This window comes from Gobio gobio, assembly GCF_949357685.1.
Source record: "Gobio gobio genome assembly, chromosome: 6".
NCBI lineage: Eukaryota > Metazoa > Chordata > Actinopteri > Cypriniformes > Gobionidae > Gobio > Gobio gobio.
Window position 1 is genome coordinate 12569620 of NC_137102.1, and position 26694 is coordinate 12596313.

At 40.2% G+C, this 26694-nt stretch overlaps 1 protein-coding gene across 2 annotated transcripts in view; it reads right to left on the reverse strand.

Annotated features, from left to right (window-relative positions):
* Positions 1-13746, reverse strand: part of ppp2r3a (protein phosphatase 2, regulatory subunit B'', alpha) — a 102802-nt gene extending 89056 nt beyond the window's left edge. For both annotated transcript variants that reach the window (XM_079819097.1, XM_079819096.1), the window contains exon 1: positions 13540-13746. The gene's annotated coding sequence lies outside the window, so the exon portion shown is untranslated. The remainder of the gene's footprint in view (positions 1-13539) is intronic.
* Between the last annotated feature and the right edge of the window lie 12948 nt (positions 13747-26694).

The following is a 26694-nucleotide window of genomic DNA, read 5'->3' on the forward strand; positions in this document are numbered from 1 at the left end:
AGATGAAATGTAGAGTGAATACACACCTTGCCTTGTCAAATGAATGTGACAGGCGCTTGATGTATTTACCAAAGGCTTCCCGACCAAAGCTTCACCTGGGAATCTCCCAACTTAGATCTTTTCAGTAACCTAACATCTACCTCTACCTGGCTCCCAATTGCTCCCTATGCCCGTAGATGTGTTTCTATCTATTCATCTCTTCACTTCAGCTCCTCCATTCTACTCCAGTTAGGCCACACCTGTGATGGAGTGCAACATCTGTGCAATCAAACTTCCTCTACTCTTAACTACAGCATAAGCCTCCCAAAAAATCCCTCCGTACGGTGCCAAAACAAGACCTTTAGGGAAAGAGCGGAGAAAGAGTGAAGGAGGGGTGTTTGGAAGTACATTACCGTCCATGCTCTCTGCTTGTTTTGCCCATCCAGCTGCAAGAGCGTTTGTAGCCATGGAAACTACTTAAACGCAGCCTGAAGGAAGTGTGTCATTGTGTTTTAGTAATGCACCAGAATAAATAGAGGGAAAATAAGAACACAAGCAGCTAAATACTAATCAGGTTTGGACACACGTACCCCAAAGGTCTTTTAAATAATGCAGTCATTTGCACAATAGCCCTAGGCTTTGATAGTGCAAGACATAAGGTAACATAAACACAGCCTTATATATAAACCAGGCATGTTCAGCATAGTACTTTTCCCCCTCATTAGCAGCCCAGCATTGAGATTAGAGTCATGTCGACATGTTGCAACCTTCGCTATGTTACAGTGTGTTCCTTACCCTGGAACCCACCCATAAACAGGGCGTTTTCCAAGGAACAATCATTAAGATCTTTCTAAAAAAGAAGCCTGAGCACAACGTTTATTGCCTGCAGACAAACAAACGTCAGCTTTCTGCTCAATAGTCTCAAAGTAATGAGTATTTTGCACTTACATTTCAAGATGCAGTTCAACGCATCAGCATTCGACAGCAGTCCTCTAGGTATAGCTGATCCCCGATGAATTTTATAAATAGCTGTTTTGGGAAAAATTTGAACTTCTCTTCCAAATGAAGCTAGATATATTCTTCTGGAAAATTTGCCATGAGGTCTTAAGCATAAAGTCTTTCATCCCAAATGTATATCTAAATAAACAAAATCCAGCAGCCAAATTAGCATTCACAATTCCAATTGCAAGGACGTTTGGATTGTTTAAACTGATTATTACTTTTCCATAACATTCCAGTTTCTGAGACCTAGAATGCCAGAGCTAGGCTACAAGAGCTTATTATTTTTCCCACTACATTTCACCCGTCTGTCTATGTCACTCTCCTATGGTCCACAGGGGTGTCATTACTGCTTGTACATGCACTGGAATTGTGCGTACCAGCCTGAAAGCCAGAACAGATAACAGCCACCCTGAGCTCCATCTCGACGCCCACGGACCACCTCAGAACGGCCTCAGTCTGAGAGCTAACATCACACTTATTCAGCAATCAATAAAACACAACTGACTAGAAGCCTTCATGGTATCAGACCCATCAGCGTCTGAGGGAGGTAGCGTTCATAAACAACATCAGCAGCCGACACGGCCCACATTTATGGAACGTGATAAAAGTTTTCATGCTGGTTTCTGTCCTCTCACTTTTCCCTAGGGACGGATCTGATTTATGATCTCTGTTTCCCCCCACAGAGCGATGGAGTCATTAGGGTGGAGAAAGAGCAAACGAATGCATGGAGAGCACTTTCCCACTGACATGATGAGGAGGGGCGACTGTTACGACCCTTGTCCATTCCACAGCTGCTGGAAGGCCCTAACCAACAACAACAACACTTTCACATGTCTTCACCTCTTTCCAGGTGGGCCAATGGCACTGTATGGGGATGGATAGAAAAAAATAAATGGCAAATGATTTGGGAAATCCTAGGATTTGCTTTCTTCCAACCCAAGCATGATTATAAAGTATTGTGATCAGCGAGGTGATAGAAAAGGTCAAAGAAGGAGCAAACATAAGAAATGCATGAGAAATGTTGCCTGGGCAACTAGCTAAAATAAAGACATATGCTAAAACTGAAGATAATTTTATGTCAAGTAAATAATATTTTCAGTTAACTATAATAACCCTGCAATCTCATGCATGTGCTATATAGCTCAGTATCCACCGGTCATTGTGTTTTATTGTGGTGGTGACGACGATAAAGAAAATAAACAAGGAAGTGGGGCGGCAACCCTCTGGTATTACTATTCCACATGTTCGCGGTTCACATGGACTCACTCCAGTGCAGGTTTTTCCAGAATATAAAAATAAAGAAACATTTAAATGGCACTCTATCAGTTCTCAAAGCCATTGTAAAATTCAAAAATCCCAATTTAGCACCCAAACCACAGCAAGATCGTGCCAGAGGAGAATGATTCCCACTGTTAGAGGCAACGCCTTCCATAAAACATTTGGAATGGCCTTATGAATAAAAAAACTACCAGGTTCTCTGCCATTCAAGTAGAGCAATAAGAGAAGCATGTAACTAAAGCCACACAATAGCTTTGTTCTCGTTCTCTTTCCATTTGCCCTCCTTCCTTTCTAATTTTCCTGTGGAACTCTTGGCAGCGCTCCTGGCACTGGAAGAATGTCTTTGCCTCCATGGCCGAGTGGAGCACACAAAAGAGCGCAGTGTTAGAGTGGCGGACAGCGATTGGCCGCTCGGCACACGGACATTTACTCATCCCGCTGCATTCCACACGCTACAGGCCTGCAATGACACCAAAGCTGCCCTGAGGAAACACATCCCGCTGTGAGCGTGAAGGAGCTTAGGCAATGGGCTCCGCTCCAGAAATGTGCATAATGTAGCGTTTATGAGAAAGACCTGTCGCTGGGAACCCTGTAAACCCAAGCCCTTGTTTGGTATTGTTTTAGAACTAAACCAGGCTGAGGATTAAATTACTGTGGAAGTCATTGAAAAGAATACAATTTTCTCAGTTTCAAAGGATAGTTAAAGGATTTGGTCATTTGCACCAAGCACGGGTTAGTGGCATGGCCTTGTGGAAATGGCCACCCAGCACACTGTGCATCTTGATTGCAGCATGGTGGATAATTCAGCCCAGAAACCACACTGACAAAACAGTGATCTCCACTGTCTGATTGACGATAGAGTAAATCTGTGCTATCTCAAGGGACAAGATAAAACTGATTACGTCATAATCATCTATTGTGGTTGAGATTTCTGTGCAAGCATGCATAATAGGTCCATTCAAAAACCTAGTGAGTTGCCTTCGACCAACGTCCTTTCAGAGATGGAACTTCACAAGTGACCACTTAGTGCACTCTTAATGTGCAACAACTATGTATGCCCATGCAAATAACGCGATGCACAATATACTTCACTAGTTAAGTCTGACGTCATGCGTCACTGTTTCCGGGTCCAACGTTCTATCAGAAGCCAAAAACAAACAGACAACAAACAAACAAATGTGCTAATATACACTCATGGTGTGTAGTAATACTTCCAAAAAAAATCATGATCATGATGAAATCTCAACTGGGCAGACAGTAGGGTTGGGTATCGTTTGGGTTTTGTACGATACCGGTGCCAAATCGATACTTTTAAAACGGTACCTGTGCCTAAACGGTGCCTTAACTGATACTTTTTTTTTAAAAGAGCCACAAAATGACGGTGGATGACGTTAAATTTAAAGATTTTTTTTTTTTCAATTACAAGCCGTTCTTTAATAATTTATTAAAAGTTTAAAGTATACATAGGTATATAAATAAATACAAAACACAACAAATTTACATAACAAATTCACTGTAAAACCTAAGCCCCCTAACCTAACTACTAGGGCTGGACGATTAATCGAAAAGTAATCAAAACTGAAATTTAGAACCTCTAACCGACATAATTTTCCCATGTCGGTTATTTCAGTTTTAGTCACGTGACTCCACCCCGTCAGTCACATATCAAGTGCAGTTTGCAGGCACATGAAAAGATGCAGTCATGCAGGAGCAGTTATCTTTGTTTATAGATGCTCAGAATTACTATGATAATTGCATGTTTTACACCGTTTATACAGGTAAGTTAATCGCCGTTCTTATTTGCGCCGATACACACAGAGACGGCGCGCACAAGCCCGAAACCAGATCACTTTCACTTGCGTCCTCATGAAATTTGTCAACCAAATGCGTTTAAAGGCTTGCCAGTTTGAACATTAAAGCGATGGTGCACTATTCAAGAACAACAATATGGAAAACTTCTCCATTCAGTGCTCATGAGCTTTTTTCCCTGACACAGAGAGCCAAGCCACGTCGTGTCTCTGACAACGCGCGCCCTGAAGCCAGATCACTTTCACTTGAGTCCTCACAAAGCTGTCATTTGTATGTTAAGGCCTGCCAGTTTGAACATTGAAGCGATGTTAGACCATCAGATGTGTATTTGTTCGTGTGTCACAATATATCAGGTATTAGTTCAACATAAATTATGATTGTTTCCTTCGAGTATTTTAAAATCACAAATAAATTCACTTTTTCATTAGAAAAAAATATCCCACCTTTAATAGTAGAAAATAGTTACAGTACAAACCTTATCAGTGAACTATGAGGGCAAAAAAAGGAAATAATCGTTCATTAATCGTAATCGAGGTAAAATGTTTAATTAATCGAGATTATTTTTTTTTGGTCAAATCGTTACAGCCCTACTAACTACAATAATTTAACACCAAATAACACTTACAGTACTAATAAAAGCATAGCCAGTATTCTTGGTATGCTACAAACCAGCTTCAAGTTTCAGCAATTCTTTTGCAGAAATATGACCATATTGCCTTCTCTGGCTAAATATTTTAGAACGCAACACCTTCTCACGTGACACCGCAGCCACAATAGTGCTGTATGACAGATGTATTGCTTCCATTTCGTTTTTCCTTTTTAATTCAAAACTTGTTAACTAGGCCATGAACTACCTGATATTCCGATTGTCAAATATGTGTAAGTGAATGTTTTTTGTCATTGAAAACCCTTTATAATGATCATGTTAGTTGATCTATAATGCGTGATTTGCGCCCCCATGTTAGTTTGCGCCTCAGAGAATCGGATCTGTCACATTTACATCACGTAAATTCATCCACGTCTCACAAAATATATGAAAGTAATTGACCGGTGAACTGGGAGAATACAGCAGGGCTGCAACAACTAATCAATAAAAATCAATAATGAAAATCATCAATGATTCACATTATCGATTAGTCAGGTCTGCCTTCTGTGCAAACTTCCACCAGTCACGCCAAATTACAACACTGAATAATGCATTTCAATGGACAAAATGCATCTAAAATAGTGAAGTGGAAACAGTGATCTGCTGCGGGAAAGGTACGCCCATTTTACAGGTTATATCCTCATCTGTCAATGTTACTAATTCACACGAGTCTTTCCATTTAGCATGAAAGCGCGTCCTGACAGTCTTCAAAACTTCAAACTACACTAAACAAGCGGCGGGTAAACATATCTGCTGTTGGCTGCTAAATTTAGTTTTAAAAGTCAACATGTAATTGAAGTATTTTATGAGAGTAGTAACTATAAAGAGATAACAGTGTGTAATTGAATATAAATGTAAGACGTTCTTATAGCCTATTTACAGGATAAAGAAATGAGAGTAACAGTTACAGTTACTGTGTCCATAGTGAATGTGTGTTCCTGCAGAACATTCCTCTTATCTGCTAACAGAGGTTTTTTAGTGTTTTTGTCAACATAATTTTAATGCAGGGATTTAAAACTGTCCTTTTGCTTAGTAACTTTTTTGCACATAATGTATAGCACAGACATACCCAATATTAACCATGTTTTTACTATAGTAAAACCAGTTTTTTTGGTGTATTGCTTACCATTTGTATAACCACACAAATTCTTTAGTTAAACTATGGATTTGAAGCAAAACCTTAGATCATTATTGGTTACCATGGAATAACTACAATAACCCTGTTATTTATTTATTATATTTTTTGTTTATTTGGTTATTTGTTTTATTTTGTTTTACGTTTGCACCCTAGCGGCAGCAAACGTAATTTTCTGCCAGGCTCATCTAGCAACTTTCCGTAGACTTGCGAGCTTGAAAAACCAAACTCTAGTCAGGCCAATCGCATCGAGTCGGTGGGCGGGCTTAACATAATGACGGCAGAGTTGTGACGGTTCCGTGTGAAATCCCTGCTACTTCCCTGCTAACAAATTCTTAAAAAAGGAGGATGTGTTCTGAGTTTTGCCAACCGGATACGGCAAAAGTTTAATCTATCAACTAGCTCCACTGGTGGGAAAACTCATGGGACTTGTTGTCTCACCACTGATAGCGCTTTGGTTGGCTGTAGCAATATCCTATTGCGTGCCGTGCAGAGGAAATTGATAAACAACCGTTTTTCCCGCCTCTCGGATTGAGCCCTGCCAATGGTGTTTTCCCAGACCCAACATCTTGATGTGGGTCTGGCTTGTCAGGCAAGTAGATATATTCACTATGTATGTTTTCATAGCTGACACGTTTGTTTGAAGGACAGCATTGGGCAGGATGTGGAATAGTGTGTTTTGTCAATAAAATAAAAACAATTGGCTTTTTATCCGATAAATCGATTAATTAAAAAAATACTGTTACTGTACTGTACAATTCTGTTGTCAAATACACGTACTTGTACTCGTAAAACTACCCCGATACAACCGCCTAATTTGACGTGCACACCGCGGCGCCAAGTGCAAAGGGGTATCGCGCTCTCAAAGTGCACGACTGCCGTATGGCTTCATTTTTGCCGCGCACACCCGAGCGCTAGTGCGGACGCGGCGAGTATAAACCAAGCTTAACTGCTCGTGAGGCAGATACCTCTCGGTAGTGAGTGCTGAAAGGGAAAGGCTGTTTAGTAGGGATGTGCGCAAAGAATAGTATAACCCCAGTAGTCTAACAAGCCTAAGCAAGCTTTATTGTTATACTAGTTTGATATGACATGGAAGAAAATGGAAACGTTTTGTGTAAGCTTTCCAAAAAAAATTATCTGAAGCCGCTGGGAGCGCCAGAGAAAACCAACGCATGCAAAACATGAGGTAAAATTAAATTATTTTGTTTTGCTGCAGATATACACTTTTCAAAATAATGTATTAATTTCAAGATATAACATTAACACGACAGTAATTTAAACATAGCCATTGTAAAAAAATATATATTTAAAGCAAAACCTTAAAGGGTTAGTTCACCCAAAAATGAATTCTGTCATTAATTACTTACCCTCATGTCGTTCGACACCCGTAAGACCTCCGTTCGTCTTCGGAACACAAATGAAGATATTTTAGTTGAAATCCGATGGCTCAGAAAGGCCTCCATTGGCACAATGCACGGTTCACTCTAAAGACCCTTAAAAAGGTACTAAAGACGTCGTTACAAAGTCCATCTCACTACAGTGGTTCTACAATAACTTTATGAATCAGCGAGAATAGTTTTTGTGCGCAAAAAAGCCCTAAATAACGACTTATATAGTGATGACGATTTCAAAACACGGCCTCATGAAGCTTTGAAGCGTTATGAATCAGTGAGCCAAATCATAATTCGGATCGCGTGTCAAACCGCCAAACTGCTGAAATTTGGCGATCCAAACTGCTCATTCGACTCACTGATTCATAACGCTTCGAAGCTTCATGAGGCCGTGTTTTGAAATCGTCATCACTATATAAGTTTTCAACTAAAATATCTTAATTTGTGTCGAACGACATGAGGGTAAGTAATTAATGACAGAATTTTCATTTTTGGGTGAACTAACCCTTTAAATGTGCCAAAAATATTTAAACGACTAGTATTTTCCAAGTTGGCTGGCAGCAGCACTAACGTTTAATCGACTAGTCTCGCACATCCCTAGCTCAGTGTCACACATTGTAGATGAAAACAGAAACAGGCTCATAGCTGATAATGCAGAGAAGCTTCTTTTCATCTCCAAAAAGGGCTGTATGGCTATGATAACATAATAATAATAATTTAATTCAGTTGTTCTGTTACTATGTTGTGTGGTACTGGAATCCACTGAATGTTACAGGTTACATTTATGTGAAATGGGCAGCAGTGCCATGTTTGTTTAGGAAAACACCAAGTTGAATGTTAAAATGTCAGCAACAGCATCAATTTGAATATTTACTTTTATTACAGTCAGAAAGTGAAAAACATCTGATGAAAATAAAACATTGCTAGAAGAACTGTAATGGTATTAAGTACTCTTATCGGTACTCAGTATCGGCAAGTACCCAAATGTAAGTACTTGTACTTGTACTTGGTCTGAAAAAAAAGTGGTATCGGTGCATCCCTAAGTGTGTATGTAACAAACTATAAATGTAAATATCTGAAACCTAAGATAAACATTAAGTGGTTGAAAAAAACTGTATAGTTGTGATATGTGACAAGCGCTGAGCGTGTCTCTCTCTGGCTTGGCGCCAGCCAAAGCGCGAAAGCACATTTGAATTTAAGTGGCACTGAAATGAGGCACCAACATCTCCGTTCTGATTCGGTCCGGTTACATACCGGTTATATTGGCGCCGGGTTTCAGTACCCAACCCTAGCAGACAGCTATTCATCCTTTATAAATCTTTTTAAAAATATTGGTGTCTGAGACTCAGTGAGTCTGGAAAGTGTAGTGTACACACCACAAGTTTTTAAAAGCTTAGCTTAAATCTGTAATAAGAATAAACAGTGCTCATAAACTGCTGTTGAGTTTTTTTTATTGAAATGAGTAGAGGCTTGGACCTGGAAAAAGTCTGATATTAACACGTTTCTAAGGTCATGACCAACCTGAAATCATTTATTCAGGGCATGGGTATTCTCTAACAGCTAGCCATTGAGTGTACATTAGGTGTACACTTGTTATTGTGGTGCATTATGGGATTGAATAAGTGCACTCGATAAAGTCCTAAATTGCATACTCTCTAAATAGGTACTTCTTTTTAATACGCAATTACTATTCATTAAAAAAAGTATGTTGTATGTAGTATGAATGCATGAATGTAATAAGAACATAATACATTCGTCATGTTGTCATTGTCATCAGTAGTGTTGTTGCACTGCTATTCACAAATTCTCTCCTGTGGCCTCCTGGGATATCGGATGTGCACTTCAGAATCATGCCAGAAATAGTAGGTCATCTATCTGGGCGTTTTTTACCTACTGTTTTACGAATACGGTGATGTGAACATACTGTTTGCTCAGCTTGCCTCAGTGCAAGATGAGATTGCCATAATCTTAATGAAGGATACGTGCAATGCTGCCTTAAAATTTGATCAAAAGATATTTTAGGAGCCCCACTTTTGGCACAGCTTTCACGTCAGGTGTGCGTCCATGATACCGTGGTTTTGCAGCACAGCTAAAATAATTAGATATGTCAGCAACTTACTAAACCAGCCAAAAGGTTCCCAAGAGACAGGAGCTTAGCCTTGTACTGATTTGTGCATAACAGTAATCAAGCTAGTAATCTAGACAGACTGTCATTAGTCATAAATCTCTGCAGCACCAAATAGATGTCCAACATTCACCAGCTCAGATTATATCTATTACGGTTCATGAAAGCTTTCCCTCATTACGACAGACTCACCTCCTCATTAGCTGCATTTAAACCTGAGGCACGTGCTTTCGCATTTCAGGTTCCTCACGCCTCATGAGCATCCTGCATTACCTCAAAAGAAGCATCTGAATCACAGGAAAAACCGCTCTCCACTTATAGATGTTCGCTGGGTTAGAACAGATAAGCAGTTACTATGGCAATGCCTGAGTTTTAAATAAGTTGCAGAGAGCAGTTTTAAGATTTTTCTCTCACCTGCCATGCAATTTGAATGCTTACAGTGAAACTCTGCACTCGCACTTTCCAACACCACATCAGATTAAATAGATAAAGCCTGATATGAGTTAGAAGCGGGAGTTTCCACATCCTGCAAAAGCAGCTGAGGAATGCTTGTGTGCCAAAAATCTTAAGTGAGTACATTCTAAATAAAAAAGGGCCATAAATAATTAATAGATCACATTGTTGTAACACAGCTTGAGGCTTGGCTACCATTGCAAGAGTGCAGGCCGCAAACAACAACAAAAAACACTAAATGGACTGTGTAATGTGTTTACTTCTGTATTCTGTGGTTACTATCAGAGGTTACTTCTCTGTTATCACACAACGTGTGTAATACATGATTCATTGACTATCACACTGAACTGTGCATTTTCTCAAGCAGGCTTTTCAGCCTCCCTTGGAGAGGCCGAAACGATGGAAAAAATCCAATCTAAACAATCTGCCCTCGGACCAACCAGTACACAAACTTAACCAGCATTTTTCTCTCTTCTGCATGGCGCCACATGCATCTGTGAAAAGACACAAGTCTATAAAGAACTGTGGGAAAAGGACCTTGACCCTCAGAAACACTCCCCCTACACCAGGGAATACATTCCCAAATCCTCGTCTGCCACATTCTACCTACAGTCCACACTATGAATTGCCAGATCTCGACAGAAACTGCAATAATGTTAGAGCTTTTCTAAGATCTGTTGTTATGGTTTCCGAAAGATTTTGATCATAACCCCACAATTCCACCGGGCATCACCAGAAAGCTGTCGCATCTTATTCCGCAAGCCTCAGATCTCCAATAGCAGCGAGTTTGTGCCGCACACACACTCGAGTCGAGAGCCGCTAGTTTTATTCAGGGCACAGACAGCAGTGTTTTGTCTGTGCTGTATGGAAATAGCAGCAAAAGGAGCAGGGCCTCACACAGCTAGAGCTTTTTTTTTGCATCTAAATTGAACTATATTCAGAATCAGGAGCCTTCTTGGGAAGCCGTCCCCCGAAGGAACACTTGTTTTCTGAATAATATGTCTAATGGCTGTGGCATGGAAAATCTTGTGCACTGAATGAAAGCAAACACGTGAAGGGGGCAAATGCAGAGTCTTGATAGAGACTCGACTACTTGCCTGAGGGTTTTCTTAATGCTGCACTTGACATTGCGGCCAGTATCGACATCAACCCTCCAGAGGTGATCCATTTTAATCAGCAGAGACAACGCACATACAATGAGGGGTTTAAGCTGAGAGAAGCTCACAGAAGGGACAAACCTGACACGGTGTCTTTCGCTGACGCAAACATGCTGCTTACCAAGCCATTTTGGTTTATAAACACAAGCTGTGTTGTAATCCTAACATGTCATTACAGATGTCATGCTCAGAATGGAGTGGGTATGTGGTGGTTTAAGACAGCATTCGGGAAGAAAAATAATGAATGAGCAATACATGTCACCTGTTAACACTGGAAATGAACTCAAACAATGCATCTAAATATTATCTCATCCAAATATTGCTATTGTTTAGAGATGCAACATAAAGTTCAGCTACAAACCATCATAAACAGACATTCAATTATTTTGTCCACTGTTGTATTTTTGATGCTCTCCGTGTGTGGTAAGAGCAAACAGACTACAGCCCTGCTGGGAAAAAGCGGTTAAGTTTGAGGGGTTCGTGGGATGGTCAGCGCTGTCTGCTCGTCCTGAGGATCTTCCAGGTCTGGCCTCCATTACTTAAGTCCAGCTGTCATTTCTTGTCCTACACAGGGGTGTAGCAAAAGATCCCGGGCCCTATGCATAGGCAGTCCTGATGGGCCCCCATGTATGTTAAAATATATTCCAGAGTTTTCAAGGGCCCTCTCTCCCCTTGGGGCCCTGGTAATCAGCACTGGTTTTACCCCCAGTCTGACACCCCTGGTCCTACATGATGGGTCAACCATCTACCTCAACAGCATGAAAGTGTAGTAGAGCTCTTCTTCAGTGACTGTTTACTTCTGTTGACATACAAAAAGACCTTTATAGATCTAACAGTCCTGACCTCCCTCTACTTAGAAACGTTATCTAATTTGAGCTCTTAAAGTGTATAAATACAAGTAGAAAACCCAGAAATAGACTGTACGGCCAAACAAATGTTTGTAAAAATTACGAGGCTTTGCTTTACTAAAAACAAGAATGAGAGGAAGTAAATTGACTATGCAAGCAACATAATTGCATGCCTCGAAAATTGCTATGTGCAAGCTTTTGTGAGTGAGTGCAATTCTGCATGCATGCACTGCAAAAGACCACTGACTGACATATCCATCTATCTATCTCTCTATATATAGTCTATATACGAGCAGCCTCGTGGGCCTGAGGGCAGACCTCTGTGCAAGACGCGAGACCACACACATGTACTGTAGGAGGTGGCCAAAGAAGCCCCATTGTGGGGGTCAGCGGTTCAGCTGTGGCCTTCATGTGGAGTTTAATGAGCTTCGGTCAATAGCAAGGAGAGGCAGGATGGGGTACAATGGGAAAATCAGCAAACCACAGCTGACCAAAACCTCACCAATGCACTTCACTGTGGCTCGTTGGCAGCCAACCAGGCCCGTGCAGTCGCGGAGCGGCTGGATGTGTGGAGAGGAATCGAACAAGGTGCCAAATGACTTCACTCTCGGGATGCCAGTAAGGAAGCAAATCTTCTGCATATTGTGCCGCTGAATAACTCAGTCTTGTGAGTGAGGGAAAAAATATTGTGTTAGGACAACAGGCTGTGATTGACCCAGAACGATCAATTCCGGCACTTAGGAAGTGATTAATGCAAGGGAGCACATAGCTGTGATCCAGAGCTATTTTGGGCTAATTAGAGAGGAAACGATCCTGAGACTGCCCAGCCGTCTCAGTATCTGTCAAGTTATCAGGCTAGTGACAAAGAACAGAGCACAGCTCAAGGTTGCACTCAAGCAGGACAGGCATGCATTTAGTGCAGGCGGGATGCCCAATTACACCCACAGCAGAGAGAGCCCACCGGGATATTTATAAAGACAGCATGACAGAGATCTGATCTTTGCAAGATGCACAAGACATAAGCACTGTGCCAGTTCCTACTGCTAAAGAATGAGTTAAACAGCACCTCAGCCCAACTAAGCATATAAGTCTGAACGGTCTGAATTTCTGAAAGCAAAAAAAAAAAAAAAAAAAGCGTATCCACCTAGCAACAGAAAACTATGAAACCGTTCATAAATTGTATTAAGTTTATGTAGCGTGAGGGAGAAACGAATGCAACATATTCAGCCTAGCTCTAAGTTACATCTTCTAACTCTAAAAAATGCAACAAGGAGGAGAAATGTTCGGTCTTTCTGGTAAATTGTTAACACGTTAGTTAAGTGAAAGTGACAGACATTAACATTGTACAAAAGTGAACCTGCAAACAACTAATTTAATGTGTCTATTGAGTATAAACAAAAGCAGGCGTGTACAGCAGTCAGTTTACTGCGCGCGTGAGTTTGATACACATCCGATGCGGTAAAAAAAAAAATCACTCCACAATCACAACACATGTATGGAACTCAAAACACTGTGCGATATCAGCTCAACAACAACCTACCGTGTCTTTCCTCAACGCCCAACTTGGATAATAAAGTCTATTTGAACTTCAGTCCTTCCCTTGAAGTCACGAAGACATTTTATTTGACAACCACGCGTACTGTAACTTCTACTTAAATGCATAGGGTAAGTATCGCGAGCGGTAAGCAAGCACTCGATATATCAACAAACACTTACCGTTTCGCTCCGGGTTAAGGCTTGTCACCTGGGGTTTTAGGACAGTCCGATATCCAAAGAGATAGTTTCATGACTAGCGTGTCAACACACGGTTTTGTGGAGTAACAGCGTTCCGCCTAGCCGTTCAGACTCTGCGTGCTGACAGCAGCCAGTGCAGAATGAGCAGAGCTACAGCGCGCGCGGACAGGGCAGTTCCTCAGACACACTGGGGCGGGAATATATAAATGGTGACACTATAAACGCTTACCAAAAACAGGTTACCTAGGAACCAGATATGACGATACACAGAACGATAGATATACATTAATTGTTATAATATTGTAAAAAGAAAAAAAAATTCTACTTCTTTTATAAGAGCTGTGTGCATACCATCATAGGCATATAGCCCATTTATGAACAAAAAACAAAAGTCAAAGTCATATAGGCTATATATATATATATATATATATATATATATATATATATATATATATATATATATATATATATATATATATATATATATATATATATATATATATATATACTGTATGCTATATCAGTCGTGTACTATTTCTTGTCTGACTGTGGTGACAGAGGTGGAGCTGAATATCAGTTTGAAATAATAGTTGTAGTCTAAATTCATTTACAGGCATAAATGCTAGATTTATCAATATTTATAACAAATGTTGAACCCATTATTTTTCTAATTGATGGTGTTACTTACCAATGAGTGACGTGCAAGAAAAAACAGTTGTTTTTTTTTAGTTTTTTTTTTAGAATTTTCAGATTTCAAATGTAATAAAATTAAATAATTGTTAAATTATCTGAATGCATAATGCACTGTATTATAACATACCTTGTTTGCAGAATCCAGGGGAGATTACTAGTATGCTAAATAGATTTCCTCAGTGCACATAAATGCTGCATTCTGAAAATAATTCAAAGAGATTGCCGAAGAGCAAGAAGCCAGGCAACATGTATATTTCTTGTAAAGCTTATGCAGTTTAAATGTAGCAATATACACTCACCTAGGATTATTAGGAACACTATACTAATACTGTGTTTGACCCCCTTTCGCCTTCAGAACTGCCTTAATTCTACGTGGCATTGATTCAACAAGGTGCTGAAAGCATTCTTTAGAAATGTTGGCCCATAATGATAGGATAGCATCTTGCAGTTGATGGAAATTTGTGGGATGCACATCCAGGGCACGAAGCTCCCGTTCCACCACATCCCAAAGATTCTCTATTGGGTGGAGATCTGGTGACTGTGGGGGCCATTTTAGTACAGTGAACTCATTGTCATGTTCAAGAAACCAATTTGAAATGATTCGAGCTTTGTGACATGGTGCATTATCCTGCTGGAAGGAGCCATCAGAGGATGGGTACATGGTGGTCATAAAGGGATGGACGTGGTCAGAAACAATGCTCAGGTAGGCCGTGGCATTTAAACAATGCCCAATTGGCACTAACGGGCCTAAAGTGTGCCAAGAAAACATCCCCCACACCATTACACCACCACCACCAGCCTGCACAGTGGTAAAAAGGCATGATGGATCCATGTTCTCATTCTGTTTATGCCAAATTCTGACTCTACCATCTGAATGTCTCAACAGAAAGCGAGACTCATCAGACCAGGCAACATTTTTCCAGTCTTCAACTGTCCAATTTTGGTGAGCTCGTGCAAATTGTAGCCTCTTTTTCCTATTTGTAGTGGAGATGAGTGGTACCCGGTGGGGTCTTCTGCTGTTGTAACCCATCCGCCTCAAGGTTGTGCGTGTTGTGGCTTCACAAATGCTTTGCTGCATACCTCGGTTGTAACAAGTGGTTATTTCAGTCAAAGTTGCTCTTCTATCAGCTTGAATCAGTCGGCCCATTCTCCTCTGACCTCTAGCATCAACAAGGCATTTTTGCCCACAGGACTGCCGCATACTGTTTTTCCCTTTTCACACCATTCTTTGTAAACCCTAGAAATGGTTGTGCGTGAAAATCCCTGTAACTGAGCAGATTGTGAAATACTCAGACCGGCCCGTCTGGTACCAACAACCATCCCACGCTCAAAATTGCTTAAATCACCTTTCTTTCCCATTCTGACATTCAGTTTGGAGTTCAGGAGATTGTCTTGACCAGGACCACACCCCTAAATGCATTGAAGCAACTGCCATGTGATTGGTTGATTAGATAATTGCATTAATGAGAAATTGAACAGGTGTTCCTAATAATCCTTTAGGTGAGTGTATATATGCTGACCACCTACCGTGTATATGCTGACAACCTGTGACAACCTACCCAACCTAACCTATATATATATGACCTAACCTATGAATACTTTTTTGACCCACTGTATATATATATATATATATATATATATATATATATATATATATATATATATATATATATATATATATATATATATATATATATATATATATATATATATATATATATATATATATATATATATATATATATATATATATATATATATATTAACATTAAGTTACAATTGAAAAGGAATTTGAAAAACAGTGTGGGAATCTCTTGATTACTTGACCTTTGTGTCAGAGGAGCTGTTAGTGAGATGAACACATGCAGGAGGAAGTACTTATGAGGATTCGCATATCTTAAAAGACAAATGTCCATTCCCAGTAACCAGAAACTCATTTTGTGTGTAGCACCAATAAGTTGCATGAAGGGAAGAAACCTCTCAGAGGTGTTTTGCACTCACATTGTTTTCTATTTTGGGATCTATAGCAGTTCATATATCCTGCCGATGAATGCAGCTCTAGATTGAAAAGGTAAAGATAGAGTTATATATAGACAGATGTATCAGTGCAGAGGAGAGAAATAATTGCTGAAACTGTCACTGCCATGACTCACCAATCATTCTGCATGTATAAAGAAGATAGGGTTTGCCTGTAAATCACCACAAAATCTTTGACCGCCTGCTGTAGACTTTTTGACTGTGTTCCCATAAAGTATGAATTCGATTCATTTAAGAGGATCTAAGTTCAGCTTAGCTGCTTAGCTGTGAAGTTTTAATGAAGCACAGAAGATTAAACCACTTTAATAATGAGGAGGACACACTTATGCAACTACCCACTTATGGTTATCTCAGTGTCCCCTGGCTGTCTTTTCTCGTCTCTCCAGACAGATGACAAAGAGCATTCAGTATACAGGCACCTGACAAGGTGTGCATGTCTATTTAAAGCTAATGGACCTGTTAAGTTCAGCTGAGTCTGCTTAGCCTTCAGGCATCAGTTACCGGAGAGGACATTTGTGAATAGAGGAGAGCATGGGGGGTTTTGGCCCCAGTCATGCCTGAAATTCTATGGTCCATGGTCTTGATGAAGGTAAGAGACCCCCTCATCTCTCAGCACCCTTCTCAGTCTTCAACTGTCACATATAGTCACCAACAGCTGAATTTCTCACCCCAGGCCCATACTAACCTAAAAGCTACCTCCAAGCAAGAGCTTCTCCATTATACAGCTTCACTTTACATCACAGAAGTAAATGTGGCAATGTCATGACCCTCAGAGACAGCTAGACAGGGACTCATTTGTCTTAAGGGATGATTGGGACAGGAATCCAGTGTGTCTATTTCAGCAACACTCGGATGAAGAATGATACGCCCCCCAAAACAGGTCACCGCCAAGAGATTAGCTTTTAAAGTCCCAATCTTTCTAGTCTTTGATACAAATGCTGTCAGATACAGATGCAACTTAGAAGATCAATCAATATTATAGAAGGGGAAAATGCATTTTCAAGTGTAATTTGGGAAAATACATCTAAAATCTCCAATGTTTTATGAGTCCAGTGAAAGGATAAAAAGCATATGAATTGTGCTATCATTCATATCATTGCAGAGCTTGCACAATTTTTAGCCGGTAAAGTGAATATATAATTGTTGCTGCAAGATATTTCACAGCTTGTTAAACAGCACTGTCTGCCTCCCAAATGGACTATGTTGCACAGTCTGTTCCGGAGGACAGCCATTTCTTAACCCTCTCACTCACTATAAAAATTTCTGCAATGTACTGATTCGTATGGCTCTTTCTATGTATAACTAGCAAACTAAATCCTAAAAGGAACCCCAACCAAAAATATATGTCAAATCACAGGCGTAATGTTTATAGCCATTTAAGAATTGAGTCCAATGCACACTTGTGTATTTGATTGCGTACTGTGCTGTGCCAATATCTTAAAGTCAATGTTTTATCAAGATTTGATATATTACATTATATATTCAGAAAATATTCCCCAAGACAGACTTTCGGCAATAAAACAACATTCATATAAACCATACTTGGCGTTTCTCTGAACCAAATCAGAATACATTTAGAATGTTTGTAATATATATCACGCTACAAAAACAAGTCATAGATTTCCCTTGAATCCATATGGCAAGCAAATGAAATAACAGAATGTTTAAAGAAAAACTGAGCTCATCGGAAAAGGATTCCTCCCAGTATGAAAGCAGTAAGTCGAGCCACAAGGTCAGCCCCTCACCCAAAATCAACATTTGCTGCAGGGGACACAAGAATCCTGGAGCCTTTTGGTTCTGAGAACCCCATTCGAATGACACTAATAAGACATTTTGCACTGCATTTGTTTGTTTAGCAGGTGCTTTTATCCAAATTAGAATAATGAACAAGCAGAAGCTATTTACATCCCAGAAAAGCACTTTTGTTGAGATTGCAATGGATTTCTTCAGTGAAAGTTAGGAGTTCATTCTGCCACTGATTTTAATTTTGAAATAGCATGAATGGACCAAAGTTTTGTCTGTCATTTATGGAATATTCTGTTTTCCATTGCTGAAATGTACCAGTCCCACACATTCCGTAACCACTGTAGCAATTTCTGCTGAAAGGGTAATCTCTGCGATTTACTTAAAATGATAGGGGAAAATGTACAGTATATAATGCAACCACCATATTAACATTAGTGAAAATATGTGGATTTTGGAAATATGAATTTAGGTGGTGGTACTAACACCAGCTGAAAATCTGCACGGATTTATTTGTCCTCTACACAAATGTATGTCCACTTTCCCATTGACCATGTTTGTTTTCCTGGGACTATCCTACCGCCCCAGATCTGCTCACTGAATTACTCTGGCCCCTCCTCTTTAGTCACAGCTGTCTGTGCTCTGTGTCTACAGTCAGCCTACAGCTGGAACGGAACATCAACAAGGGGAGGGGAATATATATCAGAATTGGCCGGGCCACAGAGAGGAGCAAAACCACCATCAGGATTCAATTAAATCCCAGAGGGGCCGGTGGGAAAGAGAGTGGAGAAAGACAGAGGAGTCAGCTGCTGAGACGGAAAGGAAGTAAAGAGCTCTTTCACTCAGGAAGAGGACAAAATGTCAAGAATCTGGTGTGCTGCCCGTTCTTCATTGTTCACTCTGGGAGATGGTCAAAGTCACTGGGCTGCTGTTGGCTACTGGCAACCGAACACAGTACTCATTGTGCTTCCATGTCATGGGTCAGCACTGAGGCATGAAGGCCTCCACATCAGAGAGCTGGACCCCAGCCATGAAAGATGACCCCGCTGCTCTGCCTCAAAGCTGTATGAGTAAAATGTGCTGCGATCCACACAGAATGACTCTAATGAACATGAGCTTTCTTCTCATGGCCTGTTAATGAGCATAGATTTGTGGTTACACTCTTACCCTCCTAGTCCTATAATGGTGTAAAACAGACCTTCTCTGGTTGAGTCAGGTGAGGGAGGATTTCAAATTCATGCCCTGGAGAAGCACAATTAAGGCAGTTGTTATGGTTGTTCCACTCTATCAAGTGTATATAATGAATGAAAACAACCAAAGAAGATAAGCAGAGCTGGTGTAGTGAAATGGCAGGGCAGAGGAGAGCCAAGAGAAAATGCTGCTTGTTTAAACTAGGTTTAGAGTTGTCAGAAAAGCATGTTATAATTAGTGTTTACTGCAAATGTTGCCAAACTCTCCAGAGCCAGAGCAAACTTCACACTCAGAATGACAGCTTTACATGTGGCATTCACCCATGCTCATACACACAGCAGTGAACATTGAAAATGCATGGATTTTATTAGACCCAGTCAACATTCTGTAGAGGTGTGATGCAAACACCTTATCTTAACCTCGTAGCGTTTAGTATGTAAAACACGTTTGCATCCTCTTCTCACATCTCTGAAACTCAGCAGAGATAACCTCAGGAGATTAGAGAGAGATAGACAGACAGACTAGATAGACAGACAGACAGACAGACAGACTAGATAGACAGACAGACAGACAGACTAGATAGACAGACAGACAGACAGACAGACAGACAGACAGACAGACAGACAGACGATAGATAGATAGATAGATAGATAGATAGATAGATAGATAGATAGATAGATAGATAGATAGATAGATAGATAGATAGATAGATAGATAGATAGATAGATAGATAGATAGATAGATAGATAGATAGATAGATAGATAGATAGATAGATAGATAGATAGATAGATAGATAGATAGATAGATAGATAGATAGATAGATAGATAGATATACAGCCAGACAGAGATAGATAGATAGATAGATAGATAGATAGATAGATAGATAGATAGATAGATAGATAGATAGATAGATAGATAGATAGATAGATAGATAGATAGATAGATAGATAGATAGATAGATAGATAGATAGATAGATAGATAGATAGATAGATAGATAGATAGATAGATAGATAGATAGATAGATAGATAGATAGATAGATAGATAGATAGATAGATAGATATACAGCCAGACAGACAGACAGAGATAGATAGATAGATAGATAGATAGATAGATAGATAGATAGATAGATAGATAGATAGATAGATAGATAGATAGATAGATAGATAGATAGATAGATAGATAGATAGATAGATAGATAGATAGATAGATAGATAGATAGATAGATAGATAGATAGATAGATAGATAGATAGATAGATAGATAGATAGATAGATAGATATACAGACAGACAGACAGACAGAGATAGATAGATAGATAGATAGATAGATAGATAGATAGATAGATAGATAGATAGATAGATAGATAGATAGATAGATAGATAGATAGATAGATAGATAGATAGATAGATAGATAGATAGATAGATAGATAGATAGATAGATAGATAGATAGATAGATAGATAGATAGATAGATAGATAGATAGATAGATAGATAGATAGATATACAGCCAGACAGACAGACAGAGACAGATAGATAGATAGATAGATAGATAGATAGATAGACAGACAGACAGACAGACAGACAGACAGACAGACAGACAGACAGACAGACTAGATGGATGGGTGGATGGATGGATGGATGGATGGATGGATGGATGGATAGATAGTCAGTCTACGGCCCACCTCATGCTGTCTGAGCCAAGAATAACAGTGACTTAAGCCTGCTGGATACAAAATCACTTATTAAGTGTCTGCTTTAGTTGTCTGCAGGATGACAGCGGCCTGTATTTCCAGTTGCTGAGTCCAGAAACTACAGTCCTAATCAAAGGCTCTTGATCCAATGCCTTGGTGGCCCTGAAAGCCACAGCCACATTGAGCCCTGGTAGACAAACCAAAAACTATGACCCACACACACATTTTTCCATATGAAAACTGTTGTTGAGTGAAGTTCCAGTGTTTGAATTTCAGTAGCTCCCTCTTGCATTACCACAGTCTGGCTTTGAATATCATTAATAAAACGTTGACATCAATTCATAAATTTTTTCCCAACCTCTGGCATGACAGTATCAGTCATACTGGAAAGTCTGAGCTCATTGGAGGGTCGCAGTCATGAGGTGAATAGTAGCCTATACTTGCACAACATGCTTCAGAACTGTCTGCAAATCCCAAGTATAAAAAGCTGATGATCCGAAGTGTTAACATGCAGCTGAAATAGAATGCGCTACTGTCGAGACTAATGCCACCGATGCAGCTGGACGCGAAATGGCACGGGGTGATGTGTTCGTTCTGTCATGCCGATGCAATGGCAATTTTGGTGTGAAAGGAGCCTTAGCTGAGAGCACACATTATTTCTCTGTGTACAGTTTTCAATATATTTGACCTTTTCAAAATGACACTTATGTAATACGTAATTGCTATGGCATTTTGAGAACTATATATGGAATCGTGAGCTGTAAATAACAATCATATCTCAAAATGTAAGGGTCCTATAATAATACTTTCAAAAATAGCATCAACAACTAAAGCACATGTCAACGCTAGCTGTCTACACTCTGTCAGCTTCACACCTTTGCCTGGTTTGACTGATGGCTTTTCTGCGTAAGCTTATGAAGTGTTTTCTTTTTTTACAAATGAACTCAAAAGGAGCCTTGTTTCAGGAAGTGGGTTATGTGACGTCCCAGCATGACTCCCTTTGGTTTACCTAAAATGGCCTCGGGCTGCTCTTTTCACAAACTAATGACCACAGACAGACATGCAAACCTCTTTTCTGTGAGTCTTTAAAATACTTCTTTTAAAATAAAGTGCACTGAGACCATATAATAGACTAGAATGCAAGCACATAAATCTCATGGTTTTGGGCTGCTGCTCTATAGAGGAGGGCTGGCAACTCAGACAATACATCAGCCAACAAACCTCAAAGGGATCATTTACAACTGATGAATCACATCTCCCTGTATTTCTGTGAGCCATTAAATAAGCTGCGAACTAAATAAATCCCACGATATATTCAATAAAGCATGGAAATACCAATACTAAGAAAGTTTTCTAAAGAGCAAACAGTAACTTTAATTTCAGAAAACACTGAAGACTTTAGCCAGCTACAGTTATCGCTCCTTGGCGTGGAAGCTAAAATACTTATCGCTAGTTATTGTTCTAGTGTGAATGGCCATTAACTTTTATATTTACTAATATGTTGTCAAAACCGTTGTTAAAGGTTTAGTTCACTTCAAAATGAAAATTTTCCTGATAATCCAAGATGATCATGTCTTTCTTTCTTCAGTGGAAAATAAATTAAGTTTTTTTCAGGATAACATTTCAGGATTTTTCTCCATGCGGACTTCAATGGCAACCAAAATGTTGAAGGTCCAAATCAATGCAGTTTTAAAGGGCTTTGAAGAGATTCAAAGGGCTCTGCACGATCCCAGCTGAGGAATAGGGTCTTATCTAGCGAAACCATCGGCCATTTTAAAAATGAATATACTTTTTAAAGGGGGGGTGAAATGCTGTTTCATGCATACTGATCTTTTTGCACTGTTAAAGACTTGGATTCCCATGCTAAACATGGACACAGTTTCAAAAGCTAAGGTGGACGTTTGATGGGAGTATTTCTTTGCCAAAATTAGTACTTCCTGTTAGTCATAAGTTTCGGAAAGTTTTTTTCGATCATGGGTCCGCTTGACGTCAACAGGGCGGAATTTCCTTGTATGGGCCGTACGGACAATTCTACCGGAAGAGCGCGCGAGAGAGAGCGCGCGAGAGAGAGCGCGCGAGAGAGAGCGCGAGAGAGAGAGCGCGAGAGAGAGAGAGAGAGAGAGAGAGAGAGAGAGCGAGAGAGAGCGCGAGAGAGAGAGAGAGAGAGAGAGAGAGAGAGAGAGAGAGAGAGAGAGAGAGAGAGAGAGCGCGTGAAAGCAATAGGCTACGCCCATCAAAGCGCTGGCTCGTAGCCAAATAACCCCGCGTTAAGGCAAAAGTGGATGGAATTTGCTTTTCCGGATCAGCAACTGAGTTGCGCAAATATTTATGTCTGTTCCCTGCATTTCGGTGCCGATTGTTTTATAAACAAGGCCCAGTTCGACGCCGGATTTTCAGATCGCCTAATACTGAAGGATGGAGCAGTCCCAACGATAAAGGTCCCAACGTTGGAACCGCAGGCAGTGAGTAAGACTGCTTTAAATGTCTGTTTTTGCCTATGCCCATCAAGTAGCCCAAACATGATCACGTATTGATCAATGGAGCATGCGATGTATAGTGTGTACATTTGTTTAGCTGGCCACTATATGTGTATGTTTGTGTATTGTAAAAGCACTCCAAACAACAATACACAAAGAGTGGGGAAATATGTTGAACTAAATAAGCGCGCTTCTTCATTCAAATGCGCTACTATTCCATGTCTTTCTATGTAAACACTAGCCTGACGCGCAAAACCAGTCCAATTACTACAAATCATGTCAACACAAACCACGCGTAAACACACACACACACACACACACACACACACACACACACACACACACACACACACACACACACACACACACACACACACACACACACACACACACACACACACACACACACACACAATATAATTAAAGTATAAATGTGTAAATAACACAAGCCGCTAAGCATATTATATAGTTAGTGTAACTTATACCACATAGTTGACGTCCTGCTCTAGTCGTTTTTGCTGCTGCTCCTGTTCAACTTCAGCCTCTGGGTCTGATTCCGGATCATAGATGTATGGCTGTATCTGATTAAAAGCCATTTTTTATGTTGAATAAAGTTTTTTCACGCTTTTAGGGATGACGCAGCTTTCAGACGCACTCAACACAGTAACAGCGGCGCGCGCTCGACATTCTTTAGCTCCGCCCACACGATACGCCCCCAGCCGCACGGCTTTTTTCGGAAAGACTCGGAACAGCGCATCTTCCTTTTATAATTATAATAAAAATAAAGACTTTTCGGAGATATGCAGAATGCAATGCTACTCTATAGGTACTCAAGATTGACATGAGACTGACTGAAACTGAGTGTCCCCCCCCCCCCCTTTAACCTAAATTGCTCATCTTGCGCTGCTCTGTGACACACCACGGATTGCGCAATCACGTCGGAAAGGTCACGCTAGACGTAGGCGGAAGTACCGCCCCATGTTTACAAAGCGCCCGTGCGAAGACTAATACACACACCCTTTAGCAAAAAAAGGTTAAACAACGATTTTGTACGATTTTGAAGTTGGAGATGGAGTTTTGGAGAAGGACATTTGTATTAGTCCTCGCACGTTCTCCTGGGGGGTACTTCTGTCTTCGTCTGGCATGACCTTTCACGTGATTGCGCAATCCGTGGCACATCGCAGAGCAGCGCAAGATAAGCAATTTAGGTTAAAAAGTATATAAATGTTTAATTTTTCTTGAAAATGGCTGATGGTTTCGCTCAACAAGACCCTATTCCTCGTCTGGGATCGTGCAGAGCCTCTGAAGCCCTTTGAAACTTAATTGATTTGGACCTTCAACATTTTGGTTGCCATTGAAGTCCATTATGTGGAGAAAAATCCTGGAATGTTTTCCTCAAAAATGTTATTTATTTTCGACTGAAGAAAGAAAGACACGAACATCTTGGATGAGATGGGGATGAGTAAATGATCATTTTCATTTTAAAGTGAACTAATCCTTTAAAATGTATACATATATGTAAGAAAAGAAAAGAAAAAATTTATTCTAATGCCATCAAGATCGCGATTAATCGCATCCAAAATAAAAGTTTGTGTTTACAAAATATATGTGCATGTACTGTGTATAATTGTTGCACATACATATGCATATATGTTTAAGATATGTTTTATATTTATATATAAAATATTTGTATAAAATATAAATTATATAAATATATACAGTATATATATGCAAATATTTCTTAAATATATACATGAATGAGTGTGTATTTATATACATAATAAATAAAAAATGTATAAATACATTTTTAAATAATTAATTTGCATTTTATTGCATAACATAAGTATTTGATCACCTACCAACCAGTAAGTATTCCATCTCTCACAGACCTGTTAGTTTTTCTTTTTCTTTCTGTTCTCTCTCATTCCCTGTATTAACTGCACCTGTTTGAACTCATTACCTGTATAAAAGACGCCTGTCCACACACTCAATCAAATAGACTCCAACCTCTCCACAATGGCCAATACCAAAGAGCTGTGTAAGGACATCAGGGATAAAATTATAGACCTGCACAAGGCTGGGATGGGCTACAGGACAATCGGCAAGCAGCTTGGTGAGAAGGCAACAACTGTTGGCGCAATTATTAGAAAATGGAAGAAGTTCAAGATGACGGTCAGTCTCCCTCGGTCTGGGGCACCATGCAAGATCTCACCTCATGGAGCATCAGTGATCATGAGGAAGGTGAGGGATCAGCCCAGAACTACACGGCAGGACCTGGTCAATGACCTGAAGAGAGCTGGGACCACAGTCTCAAAGAAAACCCTTAGTAACACACTACGCCGTCATGGATTAAATTTCTGCAGCGCACGCAAGGTCCCCCTGCTCAAGCCAGCACATGTCCAGCCCCGTCTGAAGTTTGCCAATGACCATCTGGATGATCCAGAGGAGGAATGGGAGAAGGTCATGTGGTCTGATGAGACAAAAATAGAGCTTTTTGGGTCTAAACTCCACTCGCCGTGTTTGGAGGAAGAAGAAGGATGACCCCAAGAACACCATCCCAACCGTGAAGCATGGAGGTGGAACATCATTCTTTGGGGATGCTTTTCTGCAAAGGAGACAGCACGACTGCACCGTATTGAGGGAAGGATGGATGGGGCCATGTATCGCACGATCTTGGCCAACAACCTCCTTCCCTCAGTAAGAGCATTGAAGATGGGTCGTGGCTGGGTCTTCCAGCATGACAACGACCCGAAACACACAGCCAGAGAAACTAAGGAGTGGCTCCGTAAGAAGCATCTCAAGGTCCTGGAGTGGCCTAGCCAGTCTCCAGACCTGAACACAATAGAAAATCTTTGGAGGGAGCTGAAAGTCCGTGTTGCCCAGCGACAGCCCCGAAACCTGAAGGATCTGGAGAAGGTCTGTATGGAGGAGTGGGCCAAAATCCCTGCTGCAGTGTGTGCAAACCTGGTCAAGAACTACAGGAAACATATGATCTCTGTAATTGCAAACAAAGGTTTCTTTACCAAATATTATGTTATGCTTTTCTGATGTATCAAATATTTATGTCATGCAATAAAATGCTAATTAACTACTTAAAAATCATACAATGTGATTTTCTGGATTTTTGTTGTAGATTCCGTCACTCACAGTTGAAGAGTAAAAATTACAGACTTCTACATGCTTTGTAAGTGGGCAAACCTACAGAATCGGCAGTGTATCAAATACTTCTCCCCACTGTACATACACAGTACATACATTATGTAGGCACAAACTTTTATTTTGGATGCGATTAATTGCGATTAAT